We start from the raw sequence: 23,150 nt of genomic DNA on the forward strand, positions 1-23,150 counted from the left end.
AATACAGCTTTCCCTCTCACGCTGTTCCCAATACACCTTTCCCTCTCACATTGTTCCCAATACACCTTCTCCTCTTGCACATTTCCCAATACACCTTCCCCTCTCGGACTGTTCACAATACACCTTCCCCTCTCGCACAGTCCCCAATACACCTTCCCCTCTCGGACTGTTCGCAATACACCTTCCCCTCTCGCACAGTTCCCAATACACCTTACCATATAACACACTTCCCAATACAATTTCCCATATCGTACAGATCCCAATACACCTTCACCCTCTCACTGAGTTCGCAATACACCTTCCCGTCTCGCTCTGTTCCAAATACGCCTTCCCCTATCGTACAGGTCCTCATTCCCCTTCGTCTCGCGCACATTTCCCAATACACATTCCCCTATCGCACAGTCCCCAATATACCATCCCCTCACGCACAATCCCCAATACACATTCCTGTCTCCCACAGTTCCAAATACACATTCCCCTATTGCACAGTTTCTAATAAGCCTTCCCCTCTCGCACTGTTCCCATTTCACCTTCCCCTCTCGCACAGTTCCCAATACACCTTCCCCTGTAGCACAGTTCCCAATACACCATGCCCTCTCAAACAGTTCCCAATGCACGTTCCCCGCTCGCACAGTCCCCCATTACACCTTCCCCTTTGGCACAGTTCCCAATAAACCTTCCCCTCTCACACAGTTCCCAATACAGCTTCCCATCTCGCACAGCAACCAATTCACCTTCCCACCTCGCACATTCCCCAATACACCTTTCCCTCTCACACTGTTCCCAATCCACCTTTCCCTGTCACACTGTTCAGTCTCGCACAGTTCCCAATACACCTTCCCCTCTCACACAGTTCCCAATACACCTTGCCCTCTCGCACAGATCCCAATACACCTTCCCATCTCACACAATTCCCAATACACCGTCCCTCTCACACAGTTCCCAATACACCTTCCCCTCTCGCACAGATCCCAATACACCTTCCTATCTCACACAATTCCCAATACACCTTCCTGTCTCCCACAGTTTCCAATACATCTTCCCCTCATGCACATTCCCCAATACACCTTCCCGTCTCGCACAGTTCCCAATAAACCTTCCCCTCTCACACAGTTCCCAATACAGCTTCCCATCTCGCACAGTAACCAATTCACCTTCCCACCTCGCACATTCCCCAATACACCTTTCCCTCTCACACTGTTCCCAATACACCTTCCCCTCTCGCACAGTTCCCAATACACCATGCCCTCTCAAACAGTTCCCAATGCACGTTCCCCGCTCGCACAGTCCCCCAGTACACCTTCCCCTTTGGCACAGTTCCCAATAAACCTTCCCCTCTCACACAGTTCCCAATACAGCTTCCCATCTCGCACAGCAACCAATTCACCTTCCCACCTCGCACATTCCCCAATACACCTTTCCCTCTCACACTGTTCCCAATCCACCTTTCCCTGTCACACTGTTCAGTCTCGCACAGTTCCCAATACACCTTCCCCTCTCACACAGTTCCCAATACACCTTGCCCTCTCGCACAGATCCCAATACACCTTCCCATCTCACACAATTCCCAATACACCGTCCCTCTCACACAGTTCCCAATACACCTTCCCCTCTCGCACAGATCCCAATACACCTTCCTATCTCACACAATTCCCAATACACCTTCCTGTCTCCCACAGTTTCCAATACATCTTCCCCTCATGCACATTCCCCAATACACCTTCCCGTCTCGCACAGTTCCCAATAAACCTTCCCCTCTCACACAGTTCCCAATACAGCTTCCCATCTCGCACAGTAACCAATTCACCTTCCCACCTCGCACATTCCCCAATGCACCTTTCCCTCTCACACTGTTCCCAATACACCTTCCCCTCTCGCGCAGTTCCCAATACACATTTCCCTCTCAAACAGTTCCCAATGCACGTTCCCCGCTCGCACAGTCCCCCAGTACACCTTCCCCTTTGGCACAGTTCCCAATAAACCTTCCCCTCTCACACAGTTCCCAATACAGCTTCCCATCTCGCACAGTAACCAATTCACCTTCCCACCTCGAACATTCCCCAATACACCTTTCCCTCTCACACTGTTCCCAATCCACCTTTCCCTCTCACACTGTTCAGTCTCGCACAGTTCCCAATACACCTTCACGTCTCACACAGTTCCCAATACACCGTCCCTCTCGCACAGTCCCCAATATACCATCCCCTCACGCACAATTCCCAATACACCTTCCTGTCTCACACAGTTCGCAATGCACCTTCCCCTATCGCACAGATCCCAATAAACCTTCACCCCTCACTAAGTTCTCAATACACCTTCCCATCTCACACAGTTCCCAATACACCTTCCCCTCTCGCACATTTTAAAATACGTCTTCCATTCTTGCACAGTCGCCAAACACCTTCCACTCTCACACAGTTCCCAATACACCTTCCCTTCTCACACAGTTCCCAATAAACCGTCCACTCTCATACAGTTCCCAATACACCGTCCCTCTCTCACAGTTCCCAATACATCTTTCCCTCTTTCACAGTTCCCAATACAGCTTCCAATATCGCACAGTTCCCAATACACCTTCCCCACTCGCAGATTTTCCATACACCTTCCCATCTCACACAGTTCCCAATACACCTTCCCGTCTCGCTCATTTCCAAATACACCTTCCCCAATCGTACAGGTTCCCATACACCTTCCTCTCACGTACAGTTCCAAATATGCCTTCCCCTCTCGCACAGTTCCCAATACAGCGTCTCCTATCGGACTGTTCCCAATACACCTTCCCGTCTAGCATAGTCCCCAATAAACCTACCCCTCTCACACAATTCCCAATACACTTTCCCTGTAGCACAGTTCCCAATACACCTTCCCTATCGCATAGTCCTCAATAAACCTTCCCGTTTCGCACAGCTCCCAATACACCTGCCCCTCTCGCACAGTCCCCAATACACCTTCCCCTCTCGCACAGTTTCCAATACACCGACACCTCTCGCACAGTTCCCAATACACCTTCCCGTCTCGCACAGTTTCCAATACATATTCCCCTCTGACACAGTCCCCAATACACCTTCCCCTCTCGCACAGTTCCCAATACACCTTCCCCTCTCGCACAATTCCCAATACACCTTCCCCTCTCACACAGTTCCCAATACTCTTCCCGTCTCGGACAGTTCCCAATACATCTTCCCCTCTTGCACAGTTCCCAATAAACTTCCCGTCTTGGACAGTTCCCAATACACCTTCCCCTATCACACAGTTCCCAATACACCTTCCACTCTCGCACAGTTCCCAATACACCTTCCCTTCTCGTACAGTTCCCAATACACCTTCCCCTCTCGCACATTTTTCAATACATCTTCCTTTCTCGCACAGTTGTCAATACACCTCACCGTTTCACACAGTTCCCAATATATGTTCCCGTCTCGCACAGTTGCCAATACACCTACCCTTCTTGCACAGTTCCCAATACACCTTCCCCTCTAACACAGTTCTGAATACACCTTCCCCTATCGCACATTTCCCAGTACACCTTCTCCTCTCGCACAGTTCGCAATACAACTTTCCCTCTCGCACATTTTTCAATACATCTTCCCTTCTCGCACAGTGGCCAATACACCTTCCCCTCTCACACAATTCCCAATACACTTCCTGTCTCGGACAGTTCCCAATACACCTTCCAATCTCGCACAGTTCCCAATACTCCTTCCCCTCTCGAACAGTTCCCAATAAACTTCCCGTCTTGGACAGTTCCCCTCTAACACAGTTCTGAATACACCTTCCCCTATCACACAGTTCCCAATACACCTTCCACTCTCGCACAGTTCCCAATACACCTTCCCCTCTCGCACAGTTCCCAATACACCTTCCCCCCTCACACAGTTCCTAATACACCTTCTCCTCTCGCACAGTTCCCAATACACCTTCCCCTCTCGCACAGTTCCGAATACACCTTCCCCTCTCGCACATTTTTCAATACATCTTCCCTTCTCGCACTGTCACCTATACACCTTCCCGTTTCACACAGTTCCCAATACACCTTCCCTTCTCACAGTTCCCAATACACCGTCCCTCTCTCACAGTTCCCAATACATCTTTCCCTCTTGCACAGTTCCCAATACACCTTCCCATCTCACACAGTTCCCAATACACCTTCCCGTCTCACTCATTTCCAAATACACCTTCCCCAATCGTACAGGTTCCCATCCACCTTCCTCTCGCGTACAGTTCCAAATATGCCTTCCCCTCTCGCACAGTTCCCAATACAGCGTCTCCTATCTGACTGTTCCCAATACACCTGCTCGTCTAGCATAGTCCCCAATAAACCTACCCCTCTCACACAATTCCCAATACACTTTCCCTGTAGCACAGTTCCCAATACACCTTCCCTCTGACACAGTCCCCAATACACCTTCCCCTCTCGCACAGTTCCCAATACACCTTCCCCTCTCGCACAATTCCCAATACACCTTCCCCTCTCACACAGTTCCCAATACTCTTCCCGTCTCGGACAGTTCCCAATACATCTTCCCCTCTTGCACAGTTCCCAATAAACTTCCCGTCTTGGACAGTTCCCAATACACCTTCCCCTATCACACAGTTCCCAATACACCTTCCACTCTCGCACAGTTCCCAATACACCTTCCCTTCTCGTACAGTTCCCAATACACCTTCCCCTCTCGCACATTTTTCAATACATCTTCCTTTCTCGCACAGTTGTCAATACACCTCACCGTTTCACACAGTTCCCAATATATGTTCCCGTCTCGCACAGTTGCCAATACACCTACCCTTCTTGCACAGTTCCCAATACACCTTCCCCTCTAACACAGTTCTGAATACACCTTCCCCTATCGCACATTTCCCAGTACACCTTCTCCTCTCGCACAGTTCGCAATACAACTTTCCCTCTCGCACATTTTTCAATACATCTTCCCTTCTCGCACAGTGGCCAATACACCTTCCCCTCTCACACAATTCCCAATACACTTCCCGTCTCGGACAGTTCCCAATACACCTTCCAATCTCGCACAGTTCCCAATACTCCTTCCCCTCTCGAACAGTTCCCAATAAACTTCCCGTCTTGGACAGTTCCCCTCTAACACAGTTCTGAATACACCTTCCCCTATCACACAGTTCCCAATACACCTTCCACTCTCGCACAGTTCCCAATACACCTTCCCCTCTCGCACAGTTCCCAATACACCTTCCCCCCTCACACAGTTCCTAATACACCTTCTCCTCTCGCACAGTTCCCAATACACCTTCCCCTCTCGCACAGTTCCGAATACACCTTCCCCTCTCGCACATTTTTCAATACATCTTCCCTTCTCGCACTGTCACCTATACACCTTCCCGTTTCACACAGTTCCCAATACACCTTCCCTTCTCACAGTTCCCAATACACCGTCCCTCTCTCACAGTTCCCAATACATCTTTCCCTCTTGCACAGTTCCCAATACACCTTCCCATCTCACACAGTTCCCAATACACCTTCCCGTCTCACTCATTTCCAAATACACCTTCCCCAATCGTACAGGTTCCCATACACCTTCCTCTCGCGTACAGTTCCAAATATGCCTTCCCCTCTCGCACAGTTCCCAATACAGCGTCTCCTATCTGACTGTTCCCAATACACCTGCTCGTCTAGCATAGTCCCCAATAAACCTACCCCTCTCACACAATTCCCAATACACTTTCCCTGTAGCACAGTTCCCAATACACCTTCCCTATCGCATAGTCCTCAATAAACCTTCCCGTTTCGCACAGCTCCCAATACACCTGCCCCTCTCGGCCAGTTCCAAATACACCGACACCTCTCGCACAGTTCCCAATACATCTTCCCGTCTCACACAGTTCTGAATACTCCTTCCCCTATCGCACATTTCCCAATACACCGTCACCTCTCGCACCGTTCCCAATACACCTTCTCCTCTCACACAGTTCCCAATACACCACCCCTCTCGCACAATGCCCAATACACCTTCCCCTGTCACACAGTTCCCAATACACCTTCCCGTCTCGCACAGTTCCCAAAATACCTTCCCCTCTCGCACAGTTTCCAATACATATTCCCCTCTCGCACAATTCCCAATACACCTTCCCCTCTCACACAGTTCCCAATACACTTCCCGTCTCGGAAAGTTCCCAATACATCTTCCCCTCTCGCACAGTTCCCAATAAACTTCCCGTCTTGGACAGTTCCCAATACACCTTCCCCTCTCGCACAGTTCCCAATACACCTTCCCTTCTCGCACAGTTCCCAATAGACTTTCCCCTCTCGCACATTTTTCAATACATCTTCCTTTCTCGCACAGTTGCCAATACACCTACCCTTCTTGCACAGTTCCCAATACACCTTCCCCTCTAACATAGTTCTGAATACACCTTCCCCTATCGCACATTTCCCAGTACACCTTCTCCTCTCGCACAGTTCGCAATACAACTTTCCCTCTCGCACATTTTTCAATACATCTTCCCTTCTCGCACAGTGGCCAATACACCTTCCCCTCTCACACAGTTCCCAATACACTTCCCGTCTCGGACAGTTCCCAATACACCTTCCCCAATCACACATTTCCCAGTACACCTTCTCCTCTCGCACAGTTCGCAATACAACTTTCCCTCTCGCACATTTTTCAATACATCTTCCTTTCTCGCACAGTGGCCAATACACCTTCCACTCTCGCACAGTTCCCAATACACCTTCCCCTCTCGCACAGTTCCCAATACACCTTCCCCCCTCACACAGTTCCTAATACACCTTCTCCTCTCGCACACTTTTCAATACATCTTCCTTTCTCGCACAGTTGTCAATACACCTCCTTGTTTTACACAGTTCCCAATACACCTTCCCAGATCGCAGTTGCCAATACACCTACCCTTCTCGCACAGTTCCCAATACACCTTCCCCTCTAACACAGTTCTGAATACACCTTCCCCTATCGCATATTTCCCAATACACCTTCTCCTCTCGCACAGTTCCCAATACAACTTTCCCTCTCGCACATTTTTCAATACATCTTCCCTTCTCACACATTTCCGAATACACCTTCCGCTGTTGCACAATTCCCAATTCACCTTCCCCTCTCGCAAGTTCCCAATACAGCTTCCCCTCTCACACAGTTCCCAATATACCTTCCCCTCTCGCACAGTTCCCAATACACCTTCCCCTCTCGCACAGTTCCCAATACACCATCCCCTCTCGCACAGTTTCCAATAAACCTTCCCCTATCGTGCAGTTCCCAATACATCTTCCCCTCTCGCACAATTCTCAATACACCTTCCCCTCTCGCAAGTTCCCAATAAACCTTCCCCTATCGCAAAGTTCCCAATAAACCTTCCCCTCTCACACAGTTCCCAATACAATTTTCCATGTAGCACAGTTCCCTATACGCCTTCCCTCATGCACTGTTCCCAATACACCTTTCCCTCTCACTCTGTTCCCAATACACCTTTCCCTCTCACATTGTGCCCAATACACCGTCCAGTCTCGCACAGTTCCCAATACACCTTAACGTCTCACACAGTTCCCAATACACTGTCCCTCTCGCACAGTCCCCAATATACCATCCCCTCACGCACAATTCCCAATACACCTTCCTTTTTCACACAGTTCCCAATACACCTTGCCGTCTCGGACAGTTCCAAATACACCTTCCACTTAGGCACAGTTCCCAATCAACCTTCACCACTCGCACAGTTCCCAATACACCTTCCCCTCTCACACAGTTCCCAATACACCTTCCCCTCTCGCACAGATCCCAATACACCTTCCCATCTCACACAGTTCCCAATACACCTTCCCATCTCGCACAGTTCCAAATACACCTTCCCCTGTGGCACAGTTCTCAACAAACCTTTCCTCTCGCACAGTTCCCAATACACCTTCCCCTCTCGCACAGATCCCAATACTCCTTCCCATCTGACACAGTTTCCAATACACCGTCCCTCTCACACAGTCCTCAATATACCAACCCCTCACGCACAATTCCCGATACACCTTCCTGTCTCCCACAGTTCCCAATACACCTTCCCCTCACGCACATTACCCAATACACCTTCCCGTCTCGCTCTGTTCCAAATACGCCTTCCCCTATCGTACAGGTCCTCATTCCCCTTTGTCTCGCGCACATTTCCCAATACACATTCCCCTATCGCACAGTCCCCAATATACCATCCCCTCACGCACAATCCCCAATACACATTCCGGTCTCCCACAGTTCCAAATACACATTCCCCTATTGCACAGTTTCTAATAAGCCTTCCCCTCTCGCACTGTTCCCATTGCACCTTCCCCTCTCGCACAGTTCCCAATACACCTTCCCCTGTAGCACAGTTCCCAATACACCATGCCCTCTCGCACAGTCCTAAATACACCTTTCTGTTTCACACAGTTCCCAATACACCTTCCAGTCTCGGACAGTTCCAAATACACCTTCCCCTTTGGCACAGTTCCCAATCAACCTTCACCACTCGCACAGTTCCCAATACACCTTCCCCTCTCACACAGTTCCCAATACACCTTCCCCTCTCGCACAGATCCCAATACACCTTCCCATCTCACACAGTTCCCAATGCACCATCCCCTCTCGCACAGTTCCCAACACTCCTGCCTCTGTAGCACAGTTCCCAATACACCTTCCCCTCTCGCGCAGTCCTCAATAAACCTTCCCGTTCCACACAGTTCCCAATACACATTCCTGTCTTGCACAGTTCGAAATACACCTTCCCCTCTCGCACAGTTCCCAATACAGTTTCCCATGTAGCACAGTTGACATTACACCTTCCCTCTCGCACAGTCCTCAATACACCATCCTCTCTCGCACAGTTCCCATTACATCTTCCCCTCTCGCACAGTTCCCAATGCACCATCCCCTCTCGCACAGTTCCCAATACAGTTTCCCATGTAGCACAGTTGACAATACACCTTCCCTCTCGCACAGTCCTCAATACACCATCCTCTCTCGCACAGTCCCCATTACATCTTCCCCTCTCGCACATTTCCCAATACACCATCCCCTCTCGCACAGTTCCCAACACACCTGCCCCTGTAGCACAGTTCCCAATACACCTTGCCCCCTCCCACATTCCCCAATACACCTTCCGCTCTGGCACAGTCCCCAATAAACCTTCCCCTGTCGTACAGTTCCCAATACACTTTCCCATATCTCACAGTAACCAATACACACTCCCATCTCGCTCAGTTCCAAATACTCTTTCCCGTATCATACAGGTCCCCATACCCTCTCGTGTACAGTTCCCAATAAACCTTCCCTTCTCGCACAGTTCCCAATACGTCATCCCCTATCGGACAGTTCCCAATACACCTTCCTGTCTAGCATAATCCCCAATACACAAACCCCTCTCACACAGTTCCCAATAAAGCTTCCCCTCTCGCACAGTTCCCAATACACCTTCCCCCCTCGCACATTCCCCAATCCACCTTCCTGTCTCACACAGTTCGCAATACACCTTCCCCTGTCGCACAGTTCCCAATACACCTTCCCCTCTCACACAGTTCCCAATCCACCTTCCCTCTCGCGCAGTTCCCAATACACCTTCCCATCTCGCACAGTCCCCAATACATCGTCCCCTCTCACACAGTTCCCAATACACAAACCCCTCTCACACAGTTCCCAATAAAGCTCCCCCTCTCGCACATTTCCCAATACACCTTCCCCTCTCGCACAGTCCCCAATAAACCTTCCCCTCTCGCACAGTTCCCAATACATCTTCCCCTCTCGGACTGTTCACAATACATCTTACCCTCTCGGACTGTTCACAATACACCTTCCCCTCTCGCACAGTTCTCAATACACCTTACCATATAACACACTTCCCAATACAATTTCCCATATCGTACAGATCCCAATACACCTTCACCCTCTCACTGAGTTCGCAATACACCTTCCCGTCTCGCTCTGTTCCAAATACGCCTTCCCCTATCGTACAGGTCCTCATTCCCCTTCGTCTCGCGCACATTTCCCAATACACATTCCCCTATCGCACAGTCCCCAATATACCAGCCCCTCACGCACAATCCCCATACACATTCCTGTCTCCCACAGTTCCAAATACACATTCCCCTATTGCACAGTTTCTAATAAGCCTTCCCCTCTCGCACAGTTCCCATTGCACCTTCCCCTCTCGCACAGTTCCCAATACACCTTCCCCTGTAGCACAGTTCCCAATACACCTTCCCGTCTCGGACAGTTCCAAATACACCTTCCCCTTTGGCACAGTTCCCAATCAACCTTCACCACTCGCACAGTTCCCAATACACCTTCCCCTCTCACACAGTTCCCAATACACCTTCCCCTCTCGCACAGATCCCAATACACCTTCCCATCTCACACAGTTCCCAATACACCGTCCCTCTCACACAGTTCCCAATACACCTTTCACTCTCACAGTTCCCAATACACCTTTCACTCTCACACAGTTCCCAATACACCTTCTCCGCTCGCACAGATCCCAATACACCTTCCCATCTCACACAGTTCCCAATACACCGTCCCTCTCACACAGTTGCCAATACACCTTCCCCTCTCGCACAGATCCCAATACACCTTCCCATCTCACACAATTCCCAATACACCTTCCTGTCTCCCACAGTTTCCAATACATCTTCCCCTCGTGCACATTCCCCAATACACCTTCCCGTCTGGCACAGTTCCCAATACACCTTCCCCTCTCGCGCAGTTCCCAATACACATTTCCCTCTCAAACAGTTCCCAATGCACGTTCCCCGCTCGCACAGTCCCCCAGTACACCTTCCCCTTTGGCACAGTTCCCAATAAACCTTCCCCTCTCACACAGTTCCCAATACAGCTTCCCATCTTGCACAGTAACCAAGTCACCTTCCCACCTCGCACATTCCCCAATACACCTTTCCCTCTCACACTGTTCCCAATCCACCTTTCCCTCTCACACCGTTCCCAATACACTGTTCAGTCTTGTACAGTTCCCAATACACCTTCACGTCTCACACAGTTCCCAATACACCGTCCCTCTCGCACAGTCCCCAATATACCATCCCCTCACGCACAATTCCCAATACACCTTCCTGTCTCACACAGTTCGCAATGCACCTTCCCCTATCGCACAGTTCCCAATAAACCTTCACCTCTCGCACAGTTCCCAATACAATTTCCCATGTAGCACAGTTCCCTATACGCCTTCCCTCATACACTGTTCCCAATACACCTTCCCCTCACGCACATTACCCAATACACCTTCCCGTCTCGCACAGTTCCCAATACACCTTCCCCTCTCGCGCAGTTCCCAATACACATTTCCCTCTCAAACAGTTCCCAATGCACGTTCCCCGCTCGCACAGTCCCCAATACACCTTCCCCTTTGGCACAGTTCCCAATAAACCTTCCCCTCTCGCACAGTTCCCAATACAATTTCCCATGTAGCACAGTTCCCTATACGCCTTCCCTCATGCACGGTTCCCAATACACCTTTCCCTCTCACGCTGTTCCCAATACACCTTTCCCTCTCACATTGTTCCCAATACACCGTCCAGTCTCGCACAGTTCCCAATACACCGTCCCCCTCGCACAGTCCCCAATATACCATCCCCTCACGCACAATACCCAATACACCTTCTTGTCTCACTCAGTTCCCGATGCACCTTCCCCTATCGCACAGATCCCAATAAACCTTCACCCCCTCACTGAGTTCCGAATACACCTTCCCATCTCACACAGTTCCCAATACACCGTCCCTCTCGCAAAGTCCCCAATATACCCTCCCCTCACGCACAGTTCCCAATAAACCTTCCCCTCTCACACAGTTCCCAATACAGCGTCCACTCTCACACAGTTCCCAATACACCTTCCCCTCTCGCACAGTTCCCAATACACCTTCCCCTCTCGCACAGTTCCCAACACACCTGCCTCTGTAGCACAGTTCCCAATACACCTTCCCGTCTCGCACAGTTCGAAATACACCTTCCCCTCTCGCACAGTTCCCAATACAGTTTCCCATGTAGCACAGTTGACAATACACCTTCCCTCTCGCACAGTCCTCAATACACCATCCTCTCTCGCACAGTGCCCATTACATCTTCCCCTCTCGCACAGTTCCCAATGCACCATCCCCTCTCGTACAGTTCCCAATACACCATCCCCTCTCGCACAGTTCCCAACACATCTGCCCCTGTAGCACAGTTCCCAATACACCTTTCCTCTCTCACAGTTGCTAATACACCTTGCCCCTTCGCACATTCCCCAATATACCTTCCGCTCTGGCACAGTCCCCAATGCACCTTCCCCTATCGCAAAGTTCCCAATAAACCTTCCCCTCTCACACAGTTCCCAATACAATTTTCCATGTAGCACAGTTCCCTATACGCCTTCCCTCATGCACTGTTCCCAATACACCTTTCCCTCTCACTCTGTTCCCAATACACCTTTCCCTCTCACATTGTGCCCAATACACCGTCCAGTCTCACACAGTTCCCAATACACTGTCCCTCTCGCACAGTCCCCAATATACCATCCCCTCACGCACAATTCCCAATACACCTTCCTTTTTCACACAGTTCCCAATACACCTTGCCGTCTCGGACAGTTCCAAATACACCTTCCACTTAGGCACAGTTCCCAATCAACCTTCACCACTCGCACAGTTCCCAATACACCTTCCCCTCTCACACAGTTCCCAATACACCTTCCCCTCTCGCACAGATCCCAATACACCTTCCCATCTCACACAGTTCCCAATACACCTTCCCATCTCGCACAGTTCCAAATACACCTTCCCCTGTGGCACAGTTCTCAACAAACCTTTCCTCTCGCACAGTTCCCAATACACCTTCCCCTCTCGCACAGATCCCAATACCCCTTCCCATCTGACACAGTTTCCAATACACCGTCCCTCTCACACAGTCCTCAATATACCAACCCCTCACGCACAATTCCCGATACACCTTCCTGTCTCCCACAGTTCCCAATACACCTTCCCCTCACGCACATTACCCAATACACCTTCCCGTCTCGCTCTGTTCCAAATACGCCTTCCCCTATCGTACAGGTCCTCATTCCCCTTTGTCTCGCGCACATTTCCCAATACACATTCCCCTATCGCACAGTCCCCAATATACCATCCCCTCACGCACAATCCCCAATACACATTCCGGTCTCCCACAGTTCCAAATACACATTCCCCTATTGCACAGTTTCTAATAAGCCTTCCCCTCTCGCACTGTTCCCATTGCACCTTCCCCTCTCGCACAGTTCCCAATACACCTTCCCCTGTAGCACAGTTCCCAATACACCATGCCCTCTCGCACAGTCCTAAATACACCTTTCTGTTTCACACAGTTCCCAATACACCTTCCAGTCTCGGACAGTTCCAAATACACCTTCCCCTTTGGCACAGTTCCCAATCAACCTTCACCACTCGCACAGTTCCCAATACACCTTCCCCTCTCACACAGTTCCCAATACACCTTCCCCTCTCGCACAGATCCCAATACACCTTCCCATCTCACACAGTTCCCAATGCACCATCCCCTCTCGCACAGTTCCCAACACTCCTGCCTCTGTAGCACAGTTCCCAATACACCTTCCCCTCTCGCGCAGTCCTCAATAAACCTTCCCGTTCCACACAGTTCCCAATACACATTCCTGTCTTGCACAGTTCGAAATACACCTTCCCCTCTCGCACAGTTCCCAATACAGTTTCCCATGTAGCACAGTTGACATTACACCTTCCCTCTCGCACAGTCCTCAATACACCATCCTCTCTCGCACAGTCCCCATTACATCTTCCCCTCTCGCACAGTTCCCAATGCACCATCCCCTCTCGCACAGTTCCCAATACAGTTTCCCATGTAGCACAGTTGACAATACACCTTCCCTCTCGCACAGTCCTCAATACACCATCCTCTCTCGCACAGTCCCCATTACATCTTCCCCTCTCGCACATTTCCCAATACACCATCCCCTCTCGCACAGTTCCCAACACACCTGCCCCTGTAGCACAGTTCCCAATACACCTTGCCCCCTCCCACATTCCCCAATACACCTTCCGCTCTGGCACAGTCCCCAATAAACCTTCCCCTGTCGTACAGTTCCCAATACACTTTCCCATATCTCACAGTAACCAATACACACTCCCATCTCGCTCAGTTCCAAATACTCTTTCCCGTATCATACAGGTCCCCATACCCTCTCGTGTACAGTTCCCAATAAACCTTCCCTTCTCGCACAGTTCCCAATACGTCATCCCCTATCGGACAGTTCCCAATACACCTTCCTGTCTAGCATAATCCCCAATACACAAACCCCTCTCACACAGTTCCCAATAAAGCTTCCCCTCTCGCACAGTTCCCAATACACCTTCCCCCCTCGCACATTCCCCAATCCACCTTCCTGTCTCACACAGTTCGCAATACACCTTCCCCTGTCGCACAGTTCCCAATACACCTTCCCCTCTCACACAGTTCCCAATCCACCTTCCCTCTCGCGCAGTTCCCAATACACCTTCCCATCTCGCACAGTCCCCAATACATCGTCCCCTCTCACACAGTTCCCAATACACAAACCCCTCTCACACAGTTCCCAATAAAGCTCCCCCTCTCGCACATTTCCCAATACACCTTCCCCTCTCGCACAGTCCCCAATAAACCTTCCCCTCTCGCACAGTTCCCAATACATCTTCCCCTCTCGGACTGTTCACAATACATCTTACCCTCTCGGACTGTTCACAATACACCTTCCCCTCTCGCACAGTTCTCAATACACCTTACCATATAACACACTTCCCAATACAATTTCCCATATCGTACAGATCCCAATACACCTTCACCCTCTCACTGAGTTCGCAATACACCTTCCCGTCTCGCTCTGTTCCAAATACGCCTTCCCCTATCGTACAGGTCCTCATTCCCCTTCGTCTCGCGCACATTTCCCAATACACATTCCCCTATCGCACAGTCCCCAATATACCAGCCCCTCACGCACAATCCCCATACACATTCCTGTCTCCCACAGTTCCAAATACACATTCCCCTATTGCACAGTTTCTAATAAGCCTTCCCCTCTCGCACAGTTCCCATTGCACCTTCCCCTCTCGCACAGTTCCCAATACACCTTCCCCTGTAGCACAGTTCCCAATACACCTTCCCGTCTCGGACAGTTCCAAATACACCTTCCCCTTTGGCACAGTTCCCAATCAACCTTCACCACTCGCACAGTTCCCAATACACCTTCCCCTCTCACACAGTTCCCAATACACCTTCCCCTCTCGCACAGATCCCAATACACCTTCCCATCTCACACAGTTCCCAATACACCGTCCCTCTCACACAGTTCCCAATACACCTTTCACTCTCACAGTTCCCAATACACCTTTCACTCTCACACAGTTCCCAATACACCTTCTCCGCTCGCACAGATCCCAATACACCTTCCCATCTCACACAGTTCCCAATACACCGTCCCTCTCACACAGTTGCCAATACACCTTCCCCTCTCGCACAGATCCCAATACACCTTCCCATCTCACACAATTCCCAATACACCTTCCCATCTCACACAGTTCCCAATACACCTTCCCATCTCGCACAGTTCCAAATACACCTTCCCCTGTGGCACAGTTCCCAATAAACCTTCCCTTCTCGCACAGTTCCCAATACGTTGTCCCCTATCGGACAGTTCCCAATACACCTTCCTGTCTAGCATAATCCCCAATACACAAACCCCTCTCACACAGTTCCCAATAAAGCTTCCCCTCTCGCACAGTTCCCAATACACCTTCCCCCCTCGCACATTCCCCAATCCACCTTTTTGTCTCACACAGTTCCCAATACACCACCCCGTCACACAGTTCCCAATACACCTACCCCTCTCACATAGTTCCCAATACACCTTCCCCCCTCGCACATTCCCCAATACACCTTCCTGTCTCACACAGTTCGCAATACACCTTCCCCTGTCGCACAGTTCCCAGTACACCTTCCCCTCTCACACAGTTCCCAATCCACCTTTCCCTCTCGCACAGTTCCCAATACACCTTCCCCTGTCGCACAGTTCCCAATACACCTTCCCATCTCACCCAGTTCCCAATCCACCTTCCCCTCTCGCACAGTTCCAAATACACCATCCCGTCTCGTACAGTTTCCAATAAACCTTCCCCTCTCGCGCAGTTCCCAATACACCTTCCCCTCTCGCACAATTCCCAATACACCTTCCCATCTCGCACAATTCCCAATACACCTTCCCCTCTCGCACATTTTTCAATACATCTTCCCTTCTCGCACAGTCGCCAATACACCTCCCCGTTTCACACAGTTCCCAATACACGTTCCCGTCGCGCACAGTTGCCAATACAGCTCCCCCTCTAACACAGTTCCGAATACACCTTCCCCGATCGCACATTTCCCAATCCACCTTCTCCTCTCGCACATTTCCCAATACACCTTCCCCTCTCACACAGTTCCCAATACACCTTCCCGTCTCGCACTGTCCCCAATACATCGTCCCCTCTCACACAGTTCCTAATACATCGTCCCCTCTCACACAGTTCCCAATACACATTCCCCTATCGCACAGTCCCCAATATACCAGCCCCTCACGCACAATCCCCATACACATTCCTGTCTCCCACAGTTCCAAATACACATTCCCCTATTGCACAGTTTCTAATAAGCCTTCCCCTCTCGCACAGTTCCCATTGCACCTTCCCCTCTCGCACAGTTCCCAATACACCTTCCCCTGTAGCACAGTTCCCAATACACCATGCCCTCTCGCACAATCCTAAATACACCTTCCTGTTTCACACAGTTCCCAATACACCTTCCCGTCTCGGACAGTTCCAAATACACCTTCCCCTCTCACACAGTTCCCAATCCACCTTCCCCTCTCACACAGTTCCCAATACACCTTTCACTCTCACACAGTTCCCAATACACCTTTCACTCTCACACAGTTCCCAATACACCTTCTCCGCTCGCACAGATCCCAATACACCTTCCCATCTCACACAGTTCCCAATACACCGTCCCTCTCACACAGTTGCCAATACACCTTCCCCTCTCGCACAGATCCCAATACACCTTCCCATCTCACACAATTCCCAATACACCTTCCTGTCTCCCACAGTTTCCAATACATCTTCCCCTCGTGCACATTCCCCAATACACCTTCCCGTCTGGCACAGTTCCCAATACACCTTCCCCTCTCGCGCAGTTCCCAATACACATTTCCCTCTCAAACAGTTCCCAATGCACGTTCCCCGCTCGCACAGTCCCCCAGTACACCTTCCCCTTTGGCACAGTTCCCAATAAACCTTCCCCTCTCACACAGTTCCCAATACAGCTTCCCATCTTGCACAGTAACCAATTCACCTTCCCACCTTGCACATTCCCCAATACACCTTTCCCTCTCACACTGTTCCCAATCCACCTTTCCCTCTCACACTGTTCCCAATACACTGTTCAGTCTTGTACAGTTCCCAATACACCTTCACGTCTCACACAGTTCCCAATACACCGTCCCTCTCGCACAGTCCCCAATATACCATCCCCTCACGCACAATTCCCAATACACCTTCCTGTCTCACACAGTTCGCAATGCACCTTCCCCTATCGCACAGTTCCCAATAAACCTTCACCTCTCGCACAGTTCCCAATACAATTTCCCATGTAGCACAGTTCCCTATACGCCTTCCCTCATACACTGTTCCCAATACACCTTTCCCTCTCGCACAGATCCCAATACCCCTTCCCGTCTCGCACAGTTCCCAATACACCTTCCCCTCTCGCGCAGTTCCCAATACACATTTCCCTCTCAAACAGTTCCCAATGCACGTTCCCCGCTCGCACAGTCCCCAATACACCTTCCCCTTTGGCACAGTTCCCAATAAACCTTCCCCTCTCGCACAGTTCCCAATACAATTTCCCATGTAGCACGGTTCCCAATACACCTTTCCCTCTCACGCTGTTCCCAATACACCTTTCCCTCTCACATTGTTCCCAATACACCTTCTCCTCTTGCACATTTCCCAATACACCTTCCCCTCTCGGACTGTTCACAATACACCTTCCCCTCTCGCACAGTCCCCAATACACCTTCCCCTCTCGGACTGTTCACAATACACCTTCCCCTCTCGCACAGTTCCCAATACACCTTACCATATAACACACTTCCCAATACAATTTCCCATATCGTACAGATCCCAATACACCTTCACCCTCTCACTGAGTTCGCAATACACCTTCCCGTCTCGCTCTGTTCCAAATACGCCTTCCCCTATCGTACAGGTCCTCATTCCCCTTCGTCTCGCGCACATTTCCCAATACACATTCCCCTATCGCACAGTCCCCAATATACCATCCCCTATTGCACAGTTTCTAATAAGCCTTCCCCACTCGCACTGTTCCCATTTCACCTTCCCCTCTCGCACAGTTCCCAATACACCTTCCCCTGTAGCACAGTTCCCAATACACCTTCCCCTGTAGCACAGTTCCCAATACACCATGCCCTCTCAAACAGTTCCCAATGCACGTTCCCCGCTCGCACAGTCCCCCAGTACACCTTCCCCTTTGGCACAGTTCCCAATAAACCTTCCCCTCTCACACAGTTCCCAATACTTAAGCAAGGAGTCAGGAGGGCTAGAAGGGGTCATGAAAAGTCATTGGCAAATAGGGTTAAGGAAAATCCCAAGGCTTTTTACACGTACATAAAAAGCAAGAGGGTAGCCAGGGAAAGGGTTGGCCCACTGAAGGATAGGCAAGGGAATCTATGTGTGGAGCCAGAGGAAATGGGCGAGGTACTAAATGAATACTTTGCATCAGTATTCACCAAAGAGAAGGAATTGGTAGATGTTGAGTCTGGAGAAGGGGGTGTAGATAGCCTGGGTCACATTGTGATCCAAAAAGACGAGGTGTTGGGTGTCTTAAAAAATATTAAGGTAGATAAGTCCCCAGGGCCTGATGGGATCTACCCCAGAATACTGAAGGAGGCTGGAGAGGAAATTGCTGAGGCCTTGACAGAAATCTTTGGATCCTCGCTGTCTTCAGGGGATGTCCCGGAGGACTGGAGAATAGCCAATGTTGTTCCTCTGTTTAAGAAGGGTAGCAAGGATAATCCCGGGAACTACAGGCCGGTGAGCCTTACTTCAGTGGTAGGGAAATTACTGGAGAGAATTCTTCGAGACAGGATCTACTCCCATTTGGAAGCAAATGGACGTATTAGTGAGAGGCAGCACGGTTTTGTGAAGGGGAGGTCGTGTCTCACTAACTTGATAGAGTTTTTCGAGGAGGTCACTAAGATGATTGATGCAGGTAGGGCAGTGGATGTTGTCTACATGGACTTCAGTAAGGCCTTTGACAAGGTCCCTCATGGTAGACTAGTACAAAAGGTGAAGTCACACGGGATCAGGGGTGAGCTGGCAAGGTGGATTCAGAACTGGCTAGGCCATAGAAGGCAGAGGGTAGCAATGGAGGGATGCTTTTCTAATTGGAGGGCTGTGACCAGTGGTGTTCCACAGGGATCAGTGCTGGGACCTTTGCTGTTTGTAGTATATATAAATGATTTGGAGGAAAATGTAACTGGTCTGATTAGTAAGTTTGCAGACGACACAAAGGTTGGTGGAATTGCGGATAGCGATGAGGACTGTCTGAGGATACAGCAGGATTTAGATTGTCTGGAGACTTGGGCGGAGAGATGGCAGATGGAGTTTAATCCGGACAAATGTGAGGTAATGCATTTTGGAAGGGCTAATGCAGGTAGGGAATATACAGTGAATGGTAGAACCCTCAAGAGTATTGAAAGTCAAAGAGATCTAGGAGTACAGGTCCACAGGTCATTGAAAGGGGCAACACAGGTGGAGAAGGTAGTCAAGAAGGCATACGGCATGCTTGCCTTCATTGGACGGGGCATTGAGTATAAGAATTGGCAAGTCATGTTGCAGCTGTATAGAACCTTAGTTAGGCCACACTTGGAGTATAGTGTTCAATTCTGGTCGCCACACTACCAGAAGGATGTGGAGGCTTTAGAGAGGGTGCAGAAGAGATTTACCAGAATGTTGCCTGGTATGGAGGGCATAAGCTATGAGGAGCGATTGAATAAACTCGGTTTGTTCTCTCTGGAACGAAGGAGGTTGAGGGGCGACCTGATAGAGGTCTACAAAATTATGAGGGGCATAGACAGAGTGGATAGTCAGAGGCTTTTCCCCAGGGTAGAGGGGTCAATTACTAGGGGGCATAGGTTTAAGGTGAGAGGGGCAAGGTTTAGAGTAGATGTACGAGGCAAGTTTTTTACGCAGAGGGTAGTGGGTGCCTGGAACTCGCTACCGGAGGAGGTAGTGGAAGCAGGGACGATAGGGACGATAGGGACATTTAAGGGGCATCTTGACAAATATATGAATAGGATGGGAATAGAAGGATACGGACCCAGGAAGTGTAGAAGATTGTAGTTTAGTCGGGCAGTATGGTCGGCGCGGGCTTGGAGGGCCGAAGGGCCTGTTCCTGTGCTGTACATTTCTTTGTTCTTTGTTCTTTGTAATACACCGTCCCTCTCACACAGTTCCCAATACACCGTCCCTCTCACACAGTTCCCAATACACCTTTCACTCTCACACAGTTCCCAATACACCTTTCACTCTCACACAGTTCCCAATACACCTTCTCCGCTCGCACAGATCCCAATACACCTTCCCATCTCACACAGTTCCCAATACACCGTCCCTCTCACACAGTTCCCAATACACCTTCCCCTCTCGCACAGTAACCAATTCACCTTCCCACCTCGCACATTCCCCAATACACCTTTCCCTCTCACACTGTTCCCAATCCACCTTTCCCTGTCACACTGTTCAGTCTCGCACAGTTCCCAATACACCTTCCCCTCTCACACAGTTCCCAATACACCTTCCCCTCTCGCACAGATCCCAATACACCTTCCCATCTCACACAGTTCCCAATACACCGTCCCTCTCACACAGTTCCCCATACACCTTTCACTCTCACACAGTTCCCAATACACCTTTCACTCTCACACAGTTCCCAATACACCTTCTCCGCTCGCACAGATCCCAATACACCTTCCCATCTCACACAGTTCCCAATACACCGTCCCTCTCACACAGTTCCCAATACACCTTCCCCTCTCGCACAGATCCCAATACAGCTTCCCATCTCGCACAGTAACCAATTCACCTTCCCACCTCGCACATTCCCCAATACACCTTTCCCTCTCACACTGTTCCCAATACACCTTCCCCTCTCGCGCAGTTCCCAATACACATTTCCCTCTCAAACAGTTCCCAATGCACGTTCCCCGCTCGCACAGTCCCCCAGTACACCTTCCCCTTTGGCACAGTTCCCAATAAACCTTCCCCTCTCATACAGTTCCCAATACAGCTTCCCATCTCGCACAGTAACCAATTCACCTTCCCACCTCGCACATTCCCCAATACACCTTTTCCTCTCACACTGTTCCCAATCCACCTTTCCCTCTCACACTGTTCAGTCTCGCACAGTTCCCAATACACCTTCACGTCTCACACAGTTCCCAATACACCGTCCCTCTCGCACAGTCCCCAATATACCATCCCCTCACGCACAATTCCCAATACACCTTCCTGTCTCACACAGTTCGCAATGCACCTTCCCCTATCGCACAGATCCCAATAAACCTTCACCCCTCACTAAGTTCCCAATACACCTTCCCATCTCACACAGTTCCCAATACACCTTCCCCTCTCACACAGTTCCTAATGCACCTTCCCCTCTGTAATAATCCACAGGAGGCAGGGGTACCATCACTACTCCAGTATTTATTTGCAATAACTATGTACAAGAGCAGCTCCAACCAGTGCTGCTAGCATTCCAGTCAACGTAAGACTGCCTCACAAAGCGTAGACAGGTGCTTATCTGGGCCCCCTCAATGAGCTATCATTGAGGAAGCTCATACTGCAATTGGCAACCAATAATGCCAATTGGACGTCATTACACGCCTCCCCCCGCCCCCCAAGGTCCGAGGAAATCCTGCCAGCTGGCATTCCTCTGAGCTTCCTCCTGAAAAATGAAAATGAAAAATGAAAATCGCTTATTGTCCCAAGTAGGCTTCAATGAAGTTACTGTGAAAAGCCCCTAGTCGCCACATTCCGGCGCCTGTTTGGGGAGGCTGGTACGGGAATTGAACCGTGCTGCTGGCCTGCCTTGGTCTGCTTTAAAAGCCAGCGATTTATCCCAGTGTGCTAAACCTGCTCCTCATGTCCGGGTCTCTTACCTCTGTGTCGTCCGCCGGGTCGTTCTCCGACGTGGGTGGGGTATACCTTATAGGTGCCTGTCTTTTCCTTGACGATCTCCTTGGAAGTTGTTCTTCCTCCTCCTCGGGGAGAAGTGTCGCGGCGGTGTCCATCTCCGACTCTGACGACTGGATGACGGGGTCTGGAGAAATTGCTCGGGGCTGGGGTGTGGGTATCTTTTCCGTCTGGGCGATCCCCGCTTGAGGCGGTCCTGCTTCGCCTGCCTCCAGGTGTGGTTCCGCTGCCCTTATTTGGTCTAGGTGTTCCTTCAGCACCGTACCTCCTATCGGAACTTCATAGGATATGGGCCCAGTTTGGGACTCTACCGTGCCTTTGACCCACGTTGGTCCAGTCCCATAATTCTTGACCCAAACCGGTGCCCCCACCTGGAAATGTCTCTGCTGCCGACTATTATCATGCCCCCTGCGTCGGACCTCCTGTTGTTTCTCCACTTTCCCCGTTGAATTTGGGAAAAGTAGACTCAGCCTCGTTCGCAGCCGCCTTCCCATTAAGAGTTCAGCTGGCGGTATGCCTGTTGTGGAATGCGGTGTGGTCCTGTAATCAAACAGCCAGCGGGAGAGCTTTGTGTCCATTGACACTGCCGGCTGCTTCTTGAGTCCTGCTTTTAGTGTCTGGACCGCTCTCTCTGCCAGGCCGTTGGACGCTGGATGGTAAGGGGCCATTTTGATGTGGTGGACTCCGTTTCCCTTTAGGAATTTTCCAAATTCCCCACTTGTGAATGCCGTTCCGTTGTCCGACACCAGTACCTCCGGAAGTCCATGTGTTGCAAACGAGGCCCTGAGCTTTTCAATTGTCGATGCTGTGCTTGCCGCGTTTACCCGGTGGACGTCCAACCATTTGGAGTGGGCGTCCACTATCACCAAAAA

This window comes from Scyliorhinus torazame, chromosome 2 (assembly GCF_047496885.1).
Source record: "Scyliorhinus torazame isolate Kashiwa2021f chromosome 2, sScyTor2.1, whole genome shotgun sequence".
Taxonomy (NCBI): domain Eukaryota; kingdom Metazoa; phylum Chordata; class Chondrichthyes; order Carcharhiniformes; family Scyliorhinidae; genus Scyliorhinus; species Scyliorhinus torazame.